We start from the raw sequence: 17,100 nt of genomic DNA, 5'->3' as shown, positions 1-17,100 counted from the left end.
GTGGTCTGGCAAGGCGTGCACAAGTGATATATATTTGACGTTTCTTAAGAATGAAACTCAGAACATTGCGAGAGCTCCTGCGCAAAGAAGTTAATTCCTTGCGCAGAAGTGAAGAAGGGGGCGTACATATATTCATATAAAAACGATGTTTTCAGGAACTGTATAATAGAGAGCCATAAACGCCAACATTAAAAGGCAACTACCAAGTCTATCGGTCCCTCTGACGTCGTAATTGTTTCGTTTGCACTGACGTCTACCAACGTTATAGTTATTCCCATACTCATAGGTGATGACGTGGTCAGACAGACATTACTAAATATATCAACGAAAATTATTCATTGAATGTAACTCCATGATGATTTTCAGGCGACTTCCAAGACTAACCCGTCTCTGATAATTTCAGTTGATTTATAAGCTGTTACTATAATCGGAAATAAGCAGTCAATATTTTTGATTAATACACAAACATTCCCTCTGAAGAGGTTGCAGAAAAGATTAATTCTTCTCCACAGGATTCTCATCAGTCATTTCTGACATGATAAGTCGTGTTTAGCATTTAAAGAAGTTACTTTGAATGGTTAAAGAGTAAGACGCACCACTCCATCTTAACTACCTCCCACAACTCCCGGTTGCATTGTGTTAACCATTCAGATAAACTGTAGATGATCTAATTTTTTTCCCGTGGTCTGAAATTTAAACCAAAGAAAGGTGAATCGGTATATCTTGTTTGTTGACACATCTGTACAACTGATAAGTGGCGTAAAATGGATATGGCTAAGCAATGATTTTGTGTAATTAACCCATCGTCTGCTTGACATGTTTCCTTGTTGAAAGGATGGACTTGGGATGTAAGCGGAATAGATGTCAGCATCGAACTAAGTGTTTAGTATACGGTCCCTGAAAAAAACTTAGATGCGCGTACAATTATTGGCCATTTATTAATTGTTCCCCGCTTGTCCGAATCCGTCTGTTTGGGCAGAAGCGGAGCGTAGCTACATAAACCCCATTTTTAGCTGCGGTCGGAAGCATTGTCGGATGCTCTCTTTATCTCTGGTTCATCCTCTCTTTTTTAAGTCAAGATAAATGCCTTTGTATCTAGCAGAAAATCACCATTGTTCCACGACAGGGAATCGGGATTTCGGAAACAGACCAAGAACTGGCAAGAGAGCTGACATTGAGGAATAAGGTCAGAATGATAAGTACATTGCATTTATGTGTTCTTGACAATTTTTCTTTGTCAAATCAGATTGATTTTGAAAAAAAGATGTCATCTTAAGTAGATGGGCAAAATTAGGAATTTTCGAAAATTTGTCTTCTCTAATCTGTTGTTTGTTATACATAACGATTAGCTTTTCAACATTTAATGGCACTTACTACAGTTACCCCTTAAGTACGTCTTAAACAATATGTGAAGGTCACCTAAATAAAAATTTTGGAAGACTTTTTATAAAACAGTACGACGAATTGTTAATGGACACTAACTGCGTTGCTAAGAAAGGACTGCTGGGGATCAAATGAATTTACATATTTTTATGTAGTTAACTGCGGCATGGGGATAGAAGCATTCAGATACCAGTGTGCAGATAGATACACATTAGATACGTAACCCCCTCCTCTCAGGGCGCATTCAGAACCGTGAACTAACTAGTCCGAGGGTCAAATATGGCCGGAACACTCGAATACTTCCCCACGAGGCATCTATTCATTGTCTGTTAGCGGATTAGACGGCAAGCTTTGTCCCAATACAGAATGGATGATCCGAGTTCTTACTAATTCACCGACTAAATATGGCTGACCACAGTTGAAAAGCGACGTCGCTGGTTCCTGATGGCCTCCCCGCCTCCACACGCGCCGTCTCTGCAAGGGCCTAGCAATTAAACTTCGGAGCAGAGATTTAATCCTTTTAAAGGCGCGTGTGGTAGGGGCGAGCATCAGGAATCAGCGGCATCGCTTTTGAACAGTGGTCGGCCATATTTTGTCGGCGGATCAGTTAGTTCTCGGATCATCCATTCTGAATGGGCCTTTTTTGTGGGTCGCCATATTTGACCCCAGAACTGGTTTGTCCACTGTTCTGAATACGGCCTAACAGATCCGCAGATCTAATAGGGCGACCCACTAAAAAGCTTGCTGCTTAAAGGGATAATAACTATTCCTTTTGGTCAAAAAATGAAATTTCCTGTAGTAAACAGCAAATTTCCCATACTTACTAATGGTTAATGAATCCATTTCTACATTCAAAGTAAGTCCCTGTTTTTTTTCTAAAAAGTGTGTTTTTTTTTTGTAATAATCTCTTTAGAGATTGTTACAGAGTATAGCCATCTTTGGAAGTCATGTGGTCCGATGACAAGCTCAGATATCAGAATAATAGCTATAACTGCCGTTTTTGTGGTAAAACAGAACATATTATATTTCTATGAGTTGTTTACAATGTTTTTACTGTGAAATACAGATCTCACACAAAGGGATAAAGATCTCTCACAAAGAGTTATTACCTCTTTAATTCCCGATTAGACAATGAAAAGATTTCCGGCGGGGATTACGAAACAAGCATTCAAGTGGGTCGGCCATATTTGATCCGCGGATCTGTTAGTCCGCTGTTCTGTATACGCTCTCAGAGAACCTATTACTATATATTATTTCGTGTTTGTCGATGTCATGCTGGTCAGTTGCATAGGTGTTGGATACAGTGCGTTTTAACATTGCTGCTTCTCTCCCTAACGCCCTCATCCGACCGTTATCCTAAGAGTCTATTTCAAAACATTATCACGCCCTTTGAACAAGAGAAATTGTTGGAAATGTACATCAGGATTTTGAAAACATGGGATCCGTAGGTGCAAGGAAATGTTCAATTTATTCACTTGTTTTCTGATCCGTCTTTCCTATAGCCTCGGTTAACCATTTTGCTAAATGTCAAACTTTATATACATCCCACTTGTGTCATTTGGGAACGTGCAGTTCTGTATTAAGTGAAAAGAATGCACAAAGAGATCGCAACGGTTATTGCAATGCGTTTTTGGGGTTAGCCACATGATCGTATAGACCCATTCTTCTCATCAGCGAGCGTGACAAAGATATTGATCTTTATTTCAATAAGCTGGACATCCAAAGGAATGTTTACCTGTGTCCTTCATCTAATAAACAATAAGTTTAACAGAAACAAATTGAAAAGTGTTTTCCTTGCTTCTCAGGCAAATCTTTCCTTTTTTCGAAAAATCAGAAGGGTACTGTCCTTCTTTAAACGATAGGCCTATCTAACTTCCGACAACCCAAATTTAAGCTGTGTACACCCCCCCCCCCCCAAAAAAAAAAAAAAAAAAAAACTTTGTCAGTAGCAGCATCCTTCAAGCATTGAGAAATACTACGCGTGAGGAAAACGAAAAACGTTTGGGAAAAGGTAAGGGCAAAATGACCAGCCACTATGAAAGCAATTCTTGATGTCAGGTTTGCATAACAGATAGCTAAACAGGCAGACGGACATAGAGCCAAACCATCCATCCAGACAGCCAGCCTGAGAGACAGACAGACAGACAGAGCAGCCGGACTATAGTAACCATTAAAGGTGCAATATCAGATACAAAGTGGTGCCCAGTTCAAACACTAGATCTAAAGCATTTTACAATACAAAAATAATTTGCACATGTTTTCCAGTCGTAGGTTTTATACTATAAAAATGACAAGACACTGTTAATAGATAATACAAGAACATGTCCCTCCTTCCTACTTCCCTCACTGAGACCCTGCTCCTCAGTTGTACTGTCGCACTGGTCACAAGAACTCGGATCTTTGTCAATTGATGACTCTTCCCACGTCTCACGTTTTTTTTTTTTTTTTTTTTTTTTTTTTTTTTTTTTTGTGTGTGTGTGTGTGTGTGTGTGTGTGTGTGTGTGTGTGTGTGTGTGTGTGTGAACGTGCGTGTTTGTGTGCATGAGTTTAAAATTATCGGTTATATACTAAGCTTTCATTGCATATTGAATCGACTCTGTAACTGTTTGGAGATTCCCGGGGTATTTCATGAAAGATTTAAGAAATCGCCATTTCGCTCCGCACTTTCAAAAGGAATTTCAATAAATGGTATAAGGTTTTACGACACCGATTTAAAAGGACGTTGGTCCTTTAACAAGAACAAGATATGTTGAAATTGGTAGCTGTATAACGTAAAGTAATGCGTCAGATGTTTTCCGATGGGTTCCACCTGCAATTGACCTTTGACTCCCTGAATCTGTGTAAACAGTTTTATTTAAGACAAATTGTTGCGACACGGTGACGTTTAAGGTGACGAAGATTCCATTGATAGTCTCTTCTACGCTAAATTCTAGCGTCTATACATCAGAAAGCTATGCAGCCGTATCAAGCAAATGAGAATTTGATAATATGTGATTTATGGCAAACTGACTCTTTACTTTTTTTAAAAGTACAACGGGTTTTTTTATTGGGGAGAAATACATCATTTTAAAATGGATTTTGATCCCACTTTCAATACTTTATCACAACTTCATATTTTCCGTCCATTCAAAACTCGTGTTTGTCATAGCACAAACTTTACGGGATAACAAATCTTCGTATCAGATTCAAGTCAACAATAAAAACACTGTAGCAACACAAAAAATATAATAAATTCCATACCCCCTGTACTAATATTTCAGAGATTATTACAAAAAAGCACTTTAAAAAACAATAACAATTCACTTATTAAAGGTCGGAAAAGATCCATTAGCCATTGGTAAAAATCGTCGTTCACCAGGAAAATCCGTTTTATGGCACTTTTACCGTCAAAATAAAGAGTTTTGTTATCATTTAGGGATTATATTGGGATCGTAACATGAGCTTAAGTATTGAAGTAGCAGTGTACCAAACCCAAAGTCCAAACATAGTAATGGAATTTTATCTGTCTAAGCATAACAAAAATGATATTTTCTTTTTTTTTCTCTTTATGTAGACCTAACTAATAGCAATGTCGCTCGCCAGGTTTTGCCCGCTTGAATCAGTTCCGTACGAATAGTTCAATAAAGGAGAAATCGTCTGCCAGATGCGTGCCACAACTGCATTGATTGTCCTTACAAAAGCCAAATAAAAATATCACCGTGCTATTGGGTATTTCGTTTCTGGCAGCTTGTAATTTTTATTCGTTTTTTGGCATAATTGAATGGTTTGTAATTGCCCCAATATAGCATCATTGATACAAATCTCCCGATGCTGGTTTAGATAATTTGATTTTTTACTGATTTAAGTATTATTGATTCCTCCCACACATTGGTTTGTCTGGGCGCAGAGGAGAGTTCGAGAAACTCGACAGAGGAGCATGAGGAACTTTAAAACCGACTAAAAGAGGCCGTCAAATGAAAAATCAGATGACCAAATGAATTAATTATAACCAGTTTTTTTGGAAGGGAAATTGATTATTGCCTCACGCCCTTACCTACACCCTCTGGAATTGGCAAAAAGAGTTTTAAGTATTGGGGCAGAGGTGCATTATGCATATAACGGAGCTTAGGATACAAATGTAGCTTGTATAAATATTTATAAATGGGTTAATGCAAAACAATTAGTCGTGGGTGTAAAAATCGACAGCACACAATATACTGTGCTGTGTAGATGTTCACTAAAACACGCCTTTTTGTAGTCAACAAATATCTCTATTTGTCCTTTCGTACTTCAAACACTACACAGATTTTATTGTCAAGGCAACATACACTTATTATTAGCAGTGCGAGTTGTATTTTTGTATATGTGATCTACTTTTATTACCTTGTACTTTTCCCTTGTGTTTTCTTTAGAGGATGCTTGTTGTAGCCAGTAATTAATATCAGCCTCTTATTTAAAGGAACGACAAAATCTTGAGTAAAACGGATATTTCTGTCAACTAACAGTACACAAGGCAGGGTGATTAAGGTCCGTTTTCCTGGAGTTACCGCAAGGAAACTCGTCATTGTGATCATCTCTCTGACGATGGGGAGCCCCCACGATTTTACATTGAGTTGTCAAACGGATGGTTGTGCAAACTCGGTTCACGTATATAAAGGTAAAACATAAGGAAAGTGGGCAAGATGGGGCTGCAATTTTAGAAAACAAGAGAGGACCCTGTAAAGACACATCATTGGCCACAACGGGACAAGTGTAGTAAAGATATATTGTGTACAGGTAAAGCACTGAAAGCGCGTTTGAATATTTTGTTTGCTTGTGGGCGCATTTCCTCATGTTTGTTAAAATTAGTAGAACTTAGAGGCATGGTGGGTGGGTTGTACTTAGTGCTTTATTTAGCGTAGATATAGGCCCTTAACTATGGATGCTCGTTGAGACTTCTCAATTATGTAAAAGTGAAAGAGGAGACATGGATGTTTTAATGCATGTTCAGAAGAAAAGTAATGCTCCAAAAAGTGGTGGGCGGATAACATTCAATAGGCATTTTTACTGAGCAAAGACCTATAAAACTTACTATAATTACATGTTCTAGTTCTTAATCATCTAAGATCGATGCGTTCGCATGGGTCCTTGAGAATCGGTATGCGCAAATTATCGAAAGTAAAGGTTTGAACACAGAAGCGTCTTAATAGAAATTAATTTGCGATATTCTTTCCCTCCCGTGTTTTAGAGCTTTGAGCCCATTCGCAAATGAAGTCAGAGTCTTGTTATCTAGTGTAAGTCTATCACAGGTTCACTTAATTGCTTAGAGCCGCCAATTTCTCCTGAGAATTGTGGGAGGCTTATATAAATATGTATGGAAGACAATTAGACTGGCTATCATACAGAAGAGCGCTTGACACTGTTTCCTGAACGATCAGGAAGCTCTGTGATAGATCAGAAAAGAGAACAGGTTCAATGAGTACGACTGATCGTAGATCGTTGGAGCTTTCACCAAAAAGGGGAGGAGTCTCTCCCTGAAGGCTTCGAGGAACAAAAACGGATTCTTTAGTCTATGTCGCTATCAGCTAAGAATTTTATGGAATGGGAAACACTCAGAGGCGACAAGATTTCCAGCTGCATTACGTGGCGGTGAAATGGTCTTTGGTCGAGATTAGATGAACTTATTTTGCTTAAGTTACATAACAAAAGGTGCGCACGTGGTCAAACATTGTACCCAATGACATGAAAGTTGCACAAGTTCATCATTTTCGCACGGACTTGGAGTTTTAAAAAAGTGAATGAGACGAGGCAGATGGACACTTAGATTTGAAAAGTGACACCGTGCTTCAAAAACTACTACACCAGAAAAACATAACTGACTGACTGTTACTGGTTTCAGATATGGTGAAAAGCTGCCGTATGTCAGTGCAAATCGCTGCGTGCATAATGTGCTGTAGCCTTATTTCCACAACGATAGCACGGCCCTCAACGTATATACTCAAACAAAGGATAGAGAAAAAAGGTGAGTGTCGAATTAAACATGGCGTTCTATTACTTACATGTAAAAATCAAATTACTCTTTTAGGTTGTTTATCAAAGAATACCAAACTCACAAAATACATATCATTTAAAGATTGCATGTTGCCATTTTAGTTACGTACATGTCTTCATACCTTGTCAACACAATGGGCAAAGGGCAATAAACTGTTAGAACGAACAACCCACAGAAGTTGCGTGTGAAACGATCTCTGAACGGTGCTGGTACTAGTAGATTGAAACCATTCAAATTTGATTTGTGAAAGTATTAATAGTATACCCAACATGCATTAAATTCTTATTTAATTTGGATTTATCGTAATCCATAATTTCTGGAGTATGCCGAACACTGCTAAAAACTTCACGTTTTTGATCTCATGGCGAGCGCTGCCTGCAGATAGCATAGTTATGCCAGTAGTTGAGTAACAACATTTCAGTTAAAGTGTTTTCCTTTTTTGAGAAATATTAAAAAGCAGTTGATTCATTTAAAATTAATCGTGGCCTAATAAACAGATTAGCCGTTTTGCTAACACGAGCCTTAGATTTGCGAGCACAAATGCCCAAATTAACGACTCAAGCCACGATTTCATAGTACGAATGTAAAATTAACAGCCACGAGCAGCGCGGAAGAGTTCATCAAATCATTGTATTTGCATTTCTGATCAAATGGTGGGTGCTGGGACCAGTTTCGTAAACCGATTGCCCATTAATGTTTTTTTTTCACAAAACTTTCACTAATTTACTTCGCTCGCCCTGTATCCACGGTCACTTTCCGAGTGGTCTTGTCCATGCGCAAATACATTTTTCGCATGGTGACATGACGGAGTTGACAAAACAAAAATACAGAATCCTTCCTGGGCGTCAAGTTGCATTCTCAGTTGTGACTGTTTAATTTGGTGTGTGCCATATCAACAGGTCGCATTACTTATGTATGATGTCTTAGTAAAGTAAGCCAATTTAACAGTAAACGGCTCGCCTGAGTCACGATGACGGCGAATGGGACAACAGAAGAATTGGGTTGGCTTCCTATGGTTAAAAATCGTTACTAAGTGGTGTGTTAAGATATGGTACGCTTTGGATAAAACAGTTACAGAAGGACCTTGGTTACAACATTTATAAGGTTTGAATACAAGATAGGACACAGTAAACAACTGAGTCCCAGATACAAGACATCATCGTTCACTTTACATGCAAACAATCTAGATTATGCCATAGGATAACATACAAGTGTCTGGTCACTTCTGTATGAGCAACACATCAGACAGCTTTCATGTAATTTGAAGTGTTTACAAAGAAAAATACTTCCACTTTCCATACATTTAAATATGACAGCCAGACCAATAGGTAAATGAGGCAACCAGGCATGTTAATACAAACAAATAACATTCTGTTAAGGTTTAAGTAAAAAAAAATCATTGAATCTGTCCCTATTTATCGATTCACAGCCGTAATTCTTTACATATACGGGTATTTTTGTGGTATGATAAGGTCTTTGTTTAATTGGTTAAAAAGGGATATTTTAAATAGCAAATGCGTAGTTTGAACAAATGCGGTTCCATCTCGTTTTCAACCACAAAAATGGTGAATTTAACAACTTCTCCTTCCAAGACACAAGAAAAACCAAGACATAGAAATATATTCTTAGTAAGACACAGAACTGTATTCACAGTAATCATCCGTGACGTCATACGAGTTTTAAAATCTTTTAAAATCTTCTTCAGCGATAAGGATGAATCGTAAGAGACCAGGAATGCTAGAGGGTAATAAATTATCGTTTAGCAGCTTCAGTAGGCGTGCCAGACATCTAAGCCGTTTAAGCTGAAAGCAATTAAGCGAGAAACCTCTTGGAGATGGATCGATCCTGTTAGATCCATCTAGGAAAGGGAACCCAGTCTAAATCCGGGGAATTTTGCTTAATTTTCCCTTCGTCTCAACATATTGAGCGATCCCGGTTGATTCCCACTGCCGGGGATCAGAAATTCCGGAACGACCATATTCCACATGACCAAATTGAATATGTATACGCGCGATGGTTTAAAATATATCCTTTCCATTTTTGTGGTTATACTTGCTTCATATTGTTACGCGTAAGGCGCAGGGGAGCCAAAATGAATTAGTGTCCATCTAATGAATAATCTTTGTGAATTGGAAATCGGATCAGTATTCAACTGAGATAAAACAGACCGCTGAGATTATCTGATAGTTATCTGAACGCAGTTCATTTTTCTTGTAAACAATCGATCGTTGTCTTACGTCAACTGATCTGCAAAGTTTCTGGTTGATTGTACATTAAGACGTCAGATGTCAGTATTTTTGACGTCGAAATTGTAAAACAGCCGAATGTGATATCAAACAACCATCTGGTAGGTTAAATCAGAATTTATAATTCTATACCTGTAGGACCTATCAGTTCTCTTTTTACATAATTATGCAGTCAATTTATTTTGATATACTGTAATTACGATGGTGATTAAAATGGTAAATAATCGATTGCATACTGCATGTATATATGTTAGTTGTATTGCGGGGTACACTCAAATGCAAATCACAGCGAATCTGTACAGTTGAAATGTGACAGTGGCGGATTTGGGGGGGGGGGGGGGGGGGTCAGGGGGGGCCTGAACCCCCTTTCGATTTCTGAAAAAATCACACCAATGGTCCCCTCTTGAAATTAGAATTTTGACTAGCTGAATCATAGTTCTAAACCGTACCAAATGGCACTGTTCACCCTCTTAAATACCAAAAATTTTCGGGGCCCTTTGAACCCCACGCCAAGGGAGGGGGGGATCGGTTTCACGTCAGCACACCCCCCCATCAAATAATCCTGGATCCGCCCCTGTATTGGGAAAGTAACCTACCCTACCACCGAACTAGGTGTAGTCATACTTTAGGGCTCCTACATCCCAGATTACCACACAAACCTTCATAGAGTCCCGTTCATATCAAGAAAAGAGGCAACGCAGAATATTGGTTGTTCGAGATTTGACCAAACAGGGCTGCTTTCATTGCATACACTGTGATCCTACTAATTAATTGTCCTAATTATTTGAATAGTTTAACAAATTTGTGCCTGACTTCAGTGTTAAAAGTATATATATCTCAAATAATCGATACGACTCATCATCCTAAATATTATGATGTTGTGAGTCAGCAAAAGTTATCATTTACAAACAATTTTGCACCAAATTCATTTGTGGGGTTGCAAAGATGCGCTTACCCGTGTAACCTTTCCTGCCTCAATTCCCGTGTGGTTACAGATACACGTACTTTAGGAATAGCTGGGTGACCCGGCTTATAATAATATGATCTGCTCAGTAACGTTTGAACTTCCTTAGGGTACAACCATTATGGCAAACGCTATTAGTCCTAATACTCCAGTCAGTCAACTGCATACGCATTTGCTGTAGCTTAATAAAGTGGTTTCCTTTATGTCAATGGAATGGATTTGTTCCTTGTATTCGCCGTAGGTTGTCTGTAGCCTGTACTTCATCAGTGACATGAAGACGATTATGTAAATCAAATGAGCGAGGAAATCTTCCGTGTAACTTAATTTTTCTTCAGATGATGCTTTGCCATCACAATTCTAAAAGTACGGACTATATAATGTACATGTACTTCTGATTTGGCTCCTAACAGCAGTGAATAAATACTTTTATATTAAGTTTGAACTTATGACGTTTTTTTTATAACTGGTCAAGAAACCGACCTGAAATTTGAATATGGGGACTTATTTTAAAAAGATGCAACCAATCACATATCTATTATGTTTCTTATTTAATCTAAATAAGAATTTAGTCTAAATTTGAGTCTACTACAAACGTTCACGACGCTGCCCTTCTTTCCACGGGTGTAAATATACGTTTTTGTGTATCAGTAAGTATCAGTAAATCCGTTGAATGAACAAGGGCACTCGACATGCAAGTTTAAACGCCATGTACACGCATCGGTTCCATGTTTGTTTTGTGAGTGTAATTTTCCGTTTTTCTGTATTAACCAAATTACGTGAAGGTTTTTAAAGCTAACATTTTGCATAACTCGTACGATTACCAGATGGATAATGAAAAAACGTCAAATTTAGGTACCCAGGCGTGTAGCCAGCAAGTTCAAAGAGGGTACTTTTTTGGCAAAAAATGGACCGTCTTACCGCAAAACCCATGAATCCCCATAGAAACTAGATCAAAATTTATATCAGAGCGGACTTTATCCCAGCCGAAAGAGTGGTTTGTTCGATCCCCCCTTACCCCCCCCCCTCCCTGCCTAAGTGCACGTTGCCAGGTTGGCCTCTCAGTTGAGTTAGCTGATATAACATTGAATGGTAAGTCCTAAAGCATGCCGTATTCCAATGTTTTGACAATGCACCTAAACTGTGAGTCAAACCTAACATTCAATAACAAATAAAAAAAATACAAACCTCTGTTGGATACTTCCCTTGATGACATTTGTCTAATAAAAAGACATCTCGGGGAAAAACTAACCCATTGTTCAAGAGTAATAGTGAGGAATAAAGCAGCTCTGAAACCCATATCAAAGCTTTTTCGTTTGATCTACGGCAACTGGCAAACACTTAAATGAATTGATCCCAATACGACCTCTATAAATGGATGCCAATTTAGCTTTATCTAAAAGATGAAGGATAACTAACTTTGTAAACACTCAATGGCAGATTCGGGAAGGAGGGAAGGCAAGCATAATTGTCGATCCAGCTTTGCCCTCCATTAACATATCCCATGTTCAAATGCTGTAAATTGCACTATTAAGGGCACACACATACGCGCGCGCGCGCTTTCTGGATCCGTACGTGGTACATGTCCTGCATGTATTGCATTCATTTTTATCACACACCCATTGATCGATATAGTATAACCATAATTTGAATGGGACTGCGACAAAAATGTGCTTATATATGTTGGTGCTGTAATTCAAATAATAAAAAAATGGAGTGGAATGCTCTGGAAGATCGCCTCCGTGAAATTTTTGTGAAGTTCAAGATCCTGAATCAACCCATGGTTGTCAGATAAAACTCGGAAAACCGACTACTGGAAAACAATCCAGACTAATATCGTATTTTCAGCCCTCAATCATCTTAGCGCTAAATTAATAGGGTTATTTAGTCAATGCAAGACCATTATCAGTGTCACAATCTATTAACAATTACATGGACACTTATATTAAATATGAATAAGCTTCATACCTACATTTTTGGACATCAGGAGCCGTATTATGTCACCAAGTGCAATGTTTCGTCTTGAAAACTGGGTCTATGAAGCAATTACGAATGTGAAATAGCATTTAATCTTGTCTTCTAATATTTTACCTTTCACAGTAATTGCTTGATGGTACAACCTTGCTGTTTTGATAATTGTTAGGGCAAATTACTTTATAATAAAAAAAAAAAACAATATGCTTTTTCTTTTCTCATATTATTGACATCATTGAGCAGGTTCTTGTCTTTAACAAAATCTTACGTACATTGCGTCTATTTCGAGCGAAGAAACCTAGAACTAGAAACACGCTTAACATGTCCCTGAAGGGACATAAATGTACACACCCGGCTATCAGATGATAAGGACAACCGATAATACATATTGTGCCTCATACCTGATTGTGCATTTTTATGCCACTTTTTGATGACTACCAATGATAAATAGTTTATAAGTATACATGTATAGACAACGGAGCAAAAATGTAAAATTCATAAACGTTTGGTAATCGTTCACACGCAGACTTTTATATCGACCAACTGCTGTAATTATAATTGCTAGGCGGAATAGCTGAGTGCCACACAGTTATATTCTCTGGGGGGGGGGGTCAAATTTATCTATTTCTTTATTTTTTCAAAGAATTTTTGTAAATGTTGAAGAAATGTTGGACCCACTGCCATGTGCATCTTACAAAGACAACGAGACAAGTGTTTTACCGGTGTTCCTTTTTATTGTTTTAGATCCTGAATTAGCGGAACCAAATAGAAGGACCACGTTGGACAATTTAATTGTGATAATTAATCGATTTTTCCATGGCAATCAAAGGCATCCCTCCGAAAGCGAAAGGGAAAGTATTGCTGACAGCATGTTCGACTTTTTCGACTTAGATAGTAGGCATATTTTATTTTCTTTGGTAATTTGTATTCGTAAAACCTCGTAAAATGTAATGGTATTTGATTAAATAAAAAATAGACAGTATGGTTAATTTTTCAAAAGTCTTTACAAGTATATACAAGTTGTTCACTATGTATCGAGTTTTTCTTATCACTTTAGAGTATTAATCATTAAAGCGTGTATTATGTTCCGAAATTATAAAAATAGAGCCCTGGGCGAATTTTGATATTATGGAATTGAATTTTTACATCTAAAGAATAAAGTGTTTGAAGGGAAATTTGGCTACTGATAAATTCAAATTTTGAATTTGTTTTATATGCGTCATATGTTTTTGGATGTCTTAGTTGCTTAAATTGTACGCTGTATCTTATTGTAATGTGAAATGCTATGCTATGTGCATTGTTTCGATGAGTCTAGTCCGTTGCTTCTGCATACTTAGCGAAACTTTATTTTCCTTTGTTTGTCTTAAAGTGTAAAAATTTATTGATTTGTAATGTACTGCATGTAGTCGCTGTGTACTAATAGTTGTATTGATGTTTGTAAATGTCCGTTATGTAAACTGTACTGTAATTTTGTGTGCTTGTATGTATTGGGATGTCGATAAAAAGTGTATTTCTTGATTTTTTTTTCAGACAATAATATAATAGACAGGAGCGAATTCCGTGCAACCATATGGTTTATTAACAATGATCGCAAGCGAAGGAATGGACGTCCATTTCCCGAGGTAGAAAGTCTTTCGAAATAGCACTTTCAACATGAAAGACATGCCATGAAAATTTCTGCTGCGGGCGACTAGGTGCTGACATCAAGTGGAAATCAAGAGGATTTTCCGTTATTATGGTGATATTTACAAGAACATTACTGGTACATGAATTATTCAACTAAACAATGAACTCCGAACTCTTAAAACTCTTTCTACTGGCCCATTTACAACGTCTAACCTTATATTGACGGGCCGGCCATCAGATAAACTTGCTTGGCCATGTTAAGCGAGACAAGCATGAATGAATGAATGAATGGAGTGTGAATGTCAGTGTGCTGATGAGCGTGTAATATGCATCTTAATATGAAATGATGTCGAACAAAGATTCTGATGCTTTGGATACTTAACTGGAGTATGGCCTGAAAATCCAACAACGTCCTCCTTGGCTTGTGTCCATGAACTTGAACCCCTTTTTATAAGAGAAGGTACTATAACTATGTAGCTTTGGGGTTATATGATAACTATTTTTCTAGTCTCGAAGCGAACAGAGCTCACATGCCACGTACGAGTGAGCAATCAAGCAAGCATGTTTGGCACTTACACATACTCACTTGCTCACTATACACTCTCTCTCTGTCACACACACCCGGGAGACGTACATACACAGGCCCGTAGCCAGGGGGGTTCGGGGGGTTCGAAAGAACCGCCCCTTTTGCTGGGAAAAGGTCCGCTCTGGGTAAAATTTGATTTATGTACATGAAGTTTTTATGGGAAAAGGTCCACTTTTTCAGAAAAAGAACCCCCCTTTTGAAATTTCTGGCTACGGGCCTGCTACATGTACAAATCCACACACGAACACATTCCTTAGAACTCCAGTCTAGTGAACGGTCTGGTTTATATACAGTGCAGTGACAGATTTAGCAGCGAAGGTGCCAGTATTTCATAACCTTTGCTTATTCATAATATCTTGCAGTAATCACTGCTGGTATTTGCCATTAACGAAAAACAAACAAACAAAAAATAATAAAGAGCGAACAAGATGTTAATTAATAAACGATTGTATGATTCTTTTCGGAGCAAAAAAGTCATACCAATGAGGTGTTTTCAGTTTCGTCAGCGTCACAAAGCTGTGGGTCACCTTTTTTCTTTTCTTTTCTTTTCTTTTTTTTTTTTTTTTTTGCTTTAAGAGGGATAATATGACCATTTTATCAACTTACAACAGAGCACAGACACGTTAATATTTTAAGACGGCTATCTTTTTACTTGTCCACCACTAACTGCACATCAGTTTCTTGTCCATTAGGATATTGCATTACATAATGATAGTTCTCTCACTTCGGTTAGCGGTTTTCAAATGTACATCGTTTTGAATTATTGGTACGTAGAAAAGCACACATTATATAAAAAATGATAAGACTACCAGAGTCGATAAAGTAATCATCATTAGGGCTGCCTACCGGTAGTTATGCATTTTATACATCATTTTAGAATAAATAAAAATGCTACTAATTTGTCACAATTGTTCTGTTACATTCTAAATGGATGGTTTGGAAGTTTATGGACACCCACAAAGGTTCATTTAGAAATTACATCCGAAATACTCAATAACCAATTATCGGTCAAATGGTGCCAACACATTTGTCTTGATTGTTAGAGGCACAATGCCTATTGCCCTAAGATACATGTCTAGCAATGAAACCAATGCCTCGTAAAAACACGGCAAAAACACGACAAATTCATCAGGTTGCACACATTAGAGTCCTTACTTCATTGTGTGAGAAATTGAATGAGTAATGAATGGTCGTGGAAAGGCAGCCGTATTGGCGCGACCTTCCGCTAAGCATGTAGCATAGTAATTACATATTAATTAATGAAAGAGGTGCAGACAAAATATTGCCAATTTGCCAAAATTAGACTACATTTTCACCAACGATGCATTCCATATCCGATAATGTTCCACAGGGAACCCTTAAGCCGCCTTAGTACTTACTCTAATACATTATATTCAGTGCGTGTCGAGAATTTATCGAGACGGTTTTTCTTATTTTACGCCTCCAAATGTTACCGTACCAGACGAATTAATGTATTTCTTCTCCCGGGGGAGAAGCGTGTAAATTTGCTTCCTTCCAATTCCATTGGGCTGGTATATATCATTATTGGAACACTTTTATCCATTTAACGCACTCTGTAATGTCCATTCTAGTTTATTATGCCATGAACACTTCCTGTTTGGGCGCTCAGAAGTCTTTAAAAAGCAGTCTTGAGCGTTACCCTGACACGATAATTGAGGTAATAGTCGATGGCCACCTTGGGATGAAGGATGTATCATATATCACTAACAATAACTGCCCGTTATTCTGTTCTTTTAAATGATATACGGGTAGAAAAAAACGATATTGTATGCACAAGGTTTCTTATCTGCAATAAAAAATGACTAAGGCTTACACTCGAGTAATACATAGACGTTGGACATGAGTTTAATCGTAAAAATATTGCCTTTTTGTTTTCCACTTATCATTTCTTTTCTTATTGATTGATTAATATGCCTGACTATTAATATCCTTACTGTACCAAGACCTGTTTACGTTTTGAGAGTTCGTAATTTCACTTCAAGAGGGCACGTACTTACAATTGTATTTAATATGGGAAGCTTTAGCGGTTGGCTTATACATACATGTAGGACCTCTCTCTAGTTTTATTTTAAATTTTTTGGCATTAAATTCAACATTTAGTTGTAAGAAGGCAACTTTGTAATAATTTCTTGGAGCCGAGAAAAGGCGTAGATTCACCTTTTACACGTTTGTTTCATGGTGTCAACTAACAAATAGATCTCTTTTCAAGGTAGAATATCGCCATCTCTAAATTGATAAAGATAAAGAGCTTCCTCGGATAAACGTTAATTCTCTGTAACCACATGCATTATTC

The 17,100-nt window shown here is 37.7% G+C and overlaps 1 long non-coding RNA gene across 2 annotated transcripts; it reads left to right on the top strand.

Moving 5' to 3' along the window:
- The first annotated feature begins 1,036 nt into the window (after window positions 1-1,036).
- On the top strand, window positions 1,037-16,059 carry LOC106180061 (uncharacterized). Of its 2 annotated transcripts, none has more exons than XR_015331825.1 (4): window positions 1,037-1,186; window positions 7,241-7,363; window positions 13,319-13,468; window positions 14,105-16,059. It is a non-coding gene; the product is annotated as an uncharacterized LOC106180061 (long non-coding RNA). The 2 variants fall into 2 exon arrangements; XR_001240090.2 differs by lacking the exon at window positions 1,037-1,186 and adding an exon at window positions 5,900-6,138.
- The last annotated feature ends 1,041 nt before the right edge of the window (window positions 16,060-17,100 follow it).

This window comes from Lingula anatina, chromosome 1 (genome assembly GCF_051362555.1).
Source record: "Lingula anatina isolate TDL-2025a chromosome 1, LinAna3.0, whole genome shotgun sequence".
NCBI lineage: Eukaryota > Metazoa > Brachiopoda > Lingulata > Lingulida > Lingulidae > Lingula > Lingula anatina.
The sequence above is the reverse complement of the archived record's forward strand: the minus strand, read 5'-3'. Positions and strand labels throughout refer to the sequence as shown.